Source organism: Amphimedon queenslandica, unplaced genomic scaffold (genome assembly GCF_000090795.2).
Source record: "Amphimedon queenslandica unplaced genomic scaffold, v1.1 AMPQUscaffold_12979, whole genome shotgun sequence".
NCBI lineage: Eukaryota > Metazoa > Porifera > Demospongiae > Haplosclerida > Niphatidae > Amphimedon > Amphimedon queenslandica.
The window spans coordinates 11,033-17,049 of record NW_003546785.1 but is presented as its reverse complement, the minus strand read 5'-3'; the positions used below and the strand labels follow the sequence as shown (position 1 = coordinate 17,049).

The following is a 6,017-nucleotide window of genomic DNA, read 5'->3' as shown; positions in this document are numbered from 1 at the left end:
ATCGATTTGAATCATTATCAAAAATTTTATGCAATTTTCATTGATCTATTGACCACGCCCATTTATTAAGGTTAAATAACTAATTTTAATAAGTAATTGCACTGTTGAACTGCAAGAAAGAAGCAACTGACCAGTTGTTAGCTCAGCCTACCTCAATAAGAAGAGAACAAGGCTCAAGAGCATGGAAATGATCTTCTATCATGTCCAGTACAGTGCCAAAATCATTAGCCACACCCTTGACACACCCCTAAATGAAGGTGTGGTTATCGTATCGTTAATAATCGATATTTCCTTTAAAAGTCCATTATCGATCGTTATCAAAAATTAAGAAAATTGGCCATATCGCCCATCACTAGTGTGGTTTACCTTGTTCTAAAAATAGTAAACTCATTAGGATATGCAGGCTACAGTGATTTTAATTAAATGCGTGGGTGTTGCGCGCTCCTACCCTTCCCTTTTTTTATGGGCTCCTGATGTGTACACATGTAAAATCCACCAATTGCAAATTGCCAAATTCAACTACTGCCAATACTTAAGTTCCAACAGTAAGAAAGACAGATGATACATGTATGGCCCCAGTAACAATGCCAACAATACAACAAAACATCATTATCATTATTCATAATATCATTCTTCAAAACATTGATTATTAGTACCAATCTAACACTAACTTGTCCAGTGAGTTGTCAAGGTTCCATGCATGAAGGCATGATACTAGGAGTCTAGGTGAGCTGATGGTTAGAGGGAGAAAGAGAGAGAGAGGAGGGAAACAATGTAATTTGTGCATATACATGTACATGTACACTGCATTTAAAACTTGATATTTACATGTACATGTGCAACTGTCAAAAAATGTAAATGACATTATTGAAGTAAAAAAGTAAGCAAATGAAGGCAACATGAAAACCACAAAACATTTACAATACTTTTCAGCACATTAGTAACTTATACATGTACATGCACATGTAAGTAGTCAATATATGAAAATGTACATACACATGTATTTCAGTGACAATAATTACATGTACATGAATATTAATTACTATACACTTAATGGGCACTACATGTTGGTATTACATGTACTACAAATACATGTACATGTACATGTATTAGCAATTGAATGCTTTGGTGTGAGAGAGAAAGAGAGAGAGAAAGAGTGAGGGGGAGAGCAAAGCTTACATTAATATGAGGAGGACATGCTACAATGCTACTGACCACCCACCATGAACTGCAATAGTGTGGAACAATATTCCTTTGAAGAGGTCCCACAATCTAACAGAGAAATCAGGACCACCAGATAACAAGTGATTGGTATCATAAGCAGTGCTATAGTCACAGGATACAACAGGAGGGGACTCTCCTCTTGTGACCTCTTAAGAAATAATACTGAGACCATGCTATAGAGGAGAGAAAGAGGGAGAGAGAGAGAGAAGACAGAAGCACAGAGAAAAAACAGAGGTGATACTGTACATGTACATGTACCACTGTACATAAGTAGACTACAGGCATGATAAACACTTGGTATTACTATTTCTACAGAAAAATATCCTATTCATATTGCATGTAATTACAATGTACATGTACATGTATGAATGCATGTACATACATGGACATGGACATGTATACAATTATTGCACATTTGTATGCAGAGTACCTTTTGAGAACTTTCTCTTGGCTAGTAAGAGTTTGGGAGCTGCTTGAGTTCCTGATAGAACTATAATACCACCATTGGACAATACACAGATCAACGGACCATAATTGTGTCAAAAATAAAGAAACAGTAATATTGGAAGAAGGACCAGCACTGATACTGGGATACTAATGGAAAGAGAGAGAGGGAGGGAGAGAGAGAAAGAGATAGGAACAGAGGGAGAGAAAACATAAAAAATTAACATACACTTATAAACATTAAAATAAAAATAGATTCTGAATAGAAAGATCATATAATAGAAAGGATGAGAGAGATGGAGGGTTGAAAAAGAGGGTACAACACATTGTACATGTACATGTAAGGCTGGTAATATTGGAGGGAGTAATTTGGTGAATTTTATTGATTGGCAGGTTTTAATTTGACAATTTGTGGCCATGTCACATTGAGCATGTAATGATTGCAATCGTTGGGTATTCCCAGGAATATGATAACTGACAACTGAGTCAATAAGGGAACAAGAAGTGGCTGGGGACTGCCATGAGTCAGAGAGAGAGCCAGTGAAATGAGACTTGAAATCAGGAGCAGCAGACCTTCCTCTCAATGAAGCTTACCAATGATAGACTCCACACCTGCAGCTAATGATAGTAAAGAACAAGAAAGTATAACTATATAAAATATATAATTAAATGCGTAAGGTAAATTTCCCAACGTCTGTATTGAGTTGGTAGTCAGTACATTATGACAAGACAATTTTGATAAAAATTCCAATTACATTCAGTTCAGACTTAAGCCTCAATTACAATTATTATGTAATCCTAATTGAGCCTTTAATTACAGTTACAATTGTAATTGACCAGTGTAGGCCTGATTTATATGTACATGTACACTACCTTCCGTATTACCTTCCATAAGTTGTGATATCCAGTTTGGATTGTGAGAGGATTTCAAAGCACAAATGAACTGCAAATACAAAAATAAACAAATAAATAATAATCTGTAAATCCTTATTATCTACTCTTGATAATAGTACACATGGAAACAATAACACACAATAATTAATAATAATACCTCCAGTGTATTAGGATCAAGTATAAATATATTGTGATATTGTCCCCAAACTCCAATCAAGGTTTCTTTAATAGCAGGATGCGCTATTGACTAAAATAATAGAAAGGGAAAGGAAGAGAGAGAGAGAGAGGAGGGAGGTTTAAGTTGATTGTGATCAAAATTGACATGGGTATGTTGCTCAAAACCAGGTCAAAGTCACTGTACCATAACATGTTCTCAAGCCAAATTTTGCTAAAATTAAAAAGGAGAGAATTCTCCATTTTATAATTTTTCTGATGCACATACATGCACTTACATGTATATCTTGTATAGAAAGTTTGAACTGACTCCAATAGATTTTTTAAATAAATTTTTAAATCTATTCCATAGTGTTTATGCTGTTTAGCTCACTAAGCACAATTTAATGTGGGACACCCTGATTTACATAATCCTCCATTAATATTATCACTACCTTTATTCCATAATGCATTCCATTTCCAAGATTATTAACAGTCTTAAGACACGTCCCATCGTTACCATCCCACAATGCTATGTAACTATTAATATAACGTCAATAACTAGCAACACCCCTACCACATCAACGCACCCATTTTTACTAAGACTGACAATCCTGTCCCTGTCTCCAGATTGCATTCCTAGTAATAATAGTCTTGGACATAACTAGAAAATATGGGCATTAATTAGAAATAAAATGATACATTAAGGATTTTAAGTGATAGTAATGACCACAAATTCTCCGTTGATTCTCTTCCTGTATAAGTTTAAGATACAAATCTGCCCCGTTTCAGTACCAGTAGCTCCTCCTTTATCTTCCTCTGTAGTCTGTCCTATTAAATTTAATACACAGTATAATAGTCAGTATCAAAATCCAAAGCTCTGTACCTGGTCATACTGGTAATATCGTGTACTGGAGGATGATGGCCCCAAAACACAATAGGGATAGTAACGTCATCATAACTAGTTGGGGTATAAAAGTTTTCTTGACACAATGAGTTATGATGAGTTAGACACCATTTTACACACGTGGTATCACGTGGACTGCGTGGGCAAGGACTTTGGGCATGGCTTGATAAGAAAATTAATTAATAAAGAACACTGATGAGTGACCAGGACCAGAAAAAAAGTAAATTTATGAATTTTCTCTTTTAATACCAACATACCTTTCCTAATGCATGTATAGATGCACTTTAACCGTTTAAATGATGGAAATGAAGCAGGTTTTGGCTACACAAGCTTATGTTGTGTAGAAAGTTTGTGCTTATTTTGATCAAAATTAGATTTTTACAAATTTTTTAAGTTGTTAAAAAATGGGATCAAAGTCTCTGCAGGATCATGGGCCAAATTTTGCCAAAAAATAAAATTGAGGAAAATGTATGTTTTTATAATTTTCTGATACATAATGTACGGGTGTATACATGTTTTTATGTTGTGTTGAGAATTTGAGCTGATTCTGATCAAAATTGGATCTTTATAAATTTTTACGACTTGAGTGTTTGATTTTACTCATTTTCGGAATTTTATGGTTCACATAAGTTACAATTAAGTAATGATTTATTTATTTACTATTCTTCATAGGTTGACTAGGTGGACTAGTCTCGCCCCACCCCTTCGCTACTTTTGGAGGAAGGAAGACCATGTCTTACAGCTACTCTGTAAGTGATAGTAAATATTGGAGGTACTATTTCTGGAAGAAATGGTAGCAACTTTAATAATTGAAGCTGGAATCAGCTTAAACTTAGCACAAGTACATCAATATGTATCAGAAAATGTAATAAAAAATTAGGGTGATTTTGGAGCCATTTTTGGATAAAATAATTAGTTCATGGTTTGTTCCAAACAATGGCTCCAAAATCACCCAAAATTTTATTACATTTTCTGATACAATATTGATGTCCTTATGCCACGTAGAAAGTTTGAGCTGATTCCAAAAAATATTTTTAGAGTTACATGTATGAGCATTATTTGAAATGGCTAACTTTTGAAAAATACACAAGAATATGGTTTCCTGTGAAAAATGATCCCAAAAATAATAGCCCCATTTTCATTACATTTTCTGATACATATTAATGTACTTATGTTGTGTAGAAAGTTTCAGGCAATTCTGACAAATATTTTTGCAAATTAAAAAGGCATTTATAGCCATGTGTATTTTTGAAAAATTGCCATTTCTAACAATGGTTGTTGCTTGAAAAAAATTGTTGGGATGAGCTCAAACTTGTTACATAGCCTTAGTACATCAATCTGTATCTGAAAACGTAAATATATGGGTAATTTGACTGATTTCAGGGCCATGTTTTGGAAAAAACCATAGACTATAGCTTTGGGTATTTTTCGAAAATTAGCTGTTTTTAAAATAGCTAATAACTCAAAAATATTTCTCAGAAAAGTATAGTTTGAGAGAGAGAGGAATAACTGTTAATGTATAATCATTATTACTAAATTAATAAAAATTGTTGTTATTGTTTTCACAGAATTGGATTATTATTATTTTTCGTATTTTTAAATTAATTATATTTTGTGAATGTCTGCAATGCCACACTCCCAGTGGCGGATCTATGGGGGGCCAGGGGGGGCAATGCCCCCCCAAAAATTTTTTGGAGTAATGTAAACTTTGGTTTACCTATGTAAACTGTGAAGCAGCTGCAGTACTGGACTATGTAAACTATCTTTAAACTACAAAGGAGCTCATTTTAACAGGCTTAGTCTTTATAATTTTTACTTCCCTAAAAGTTTTGCACAAGCTTAGTTGACCACACCCCCTAATTACCCCCTCCCATCTCATAATTGCCCCCCAAAAATTAAATTAATCCACTTTAGGGCTTACCTGATATGGAGTGAGATTGGCTGGACCAGGACGGCAGCTCTTGGAGAGCTCCCATCGAATCTCCGTCCCTAGAGAGGCCCACTACTTGTTGTAGTGTGCCTTAATGTGGGTTGTGCCAAACCTCCCAGCACCTGACTGCAGTTTCATGGGAAGGAGGTAAGAGAGAGAGAGAGGCAAGCACATTGCCTCAGAGGAGAGCATGAATGCATAGCAATGCTTGAGAGTAAAGGAGGGCCTACTCGCACCCCAACTGAGTGTGGGCAGTAAGCCAGCCAGGCCAATACTCTTAATGTACAAGCCACTGAATGCAATGTGGCACCAGATAGAGCATCAAATATTATAACATCTCCTTCCCATTTAGCCACAGACAGATATGGAGGTGGCACTCCCCAAGGAACCAAGTGTGACCCCCAAAGAATAGACCGCAAGGCTCGGGAGAGTATTGGGGGCGAACCCAGACTATGAGATTTTGAC

The 6,017-nt window shown here is 35.5% G+C and overlaps 2 long non-coding RNA genes across 2 annotated transcripts; one reads left to right on the top strand and one right to left on the bottom strand.

Moving 5' to 3' along the window:
• Positions 1–661: 661 nt before the first annotated feature.
• On the bottom strand, positions 662–3,233 carry LOC109585951 (uncharacterized). Its single transcript, XR_002186744.1, has 7 exons — positions 3,171–3,233; positions 2,720–2,809; positions 2,542–2,611; positions 2,148–2,286; positions 1,655–1,818; positions 1,180–1,397; positions 662–731 (listed from the first exon to the last, which is right to left on the bottom strand). It is a non-coding gene; the product is annotated as an uncharacterized LOC109585951 (long non-coding RNA).
• A 2,283-nt stretch (positions 3,234–5,516) lies between these two features.
• Positions 5,517–5,978, top strand: LOC109585950 (uncharacterized). The gene is made up of 2 exons (XR_002186743.1): positions 5,517–5,699; positions 5,905–5,978. It is a non-coding gene; the product is annotated as an uncharacterized LOC109585950 (long non-coding RNA).
• Positions 5,979–6,017: the final 39 nt, after the last annotated feature.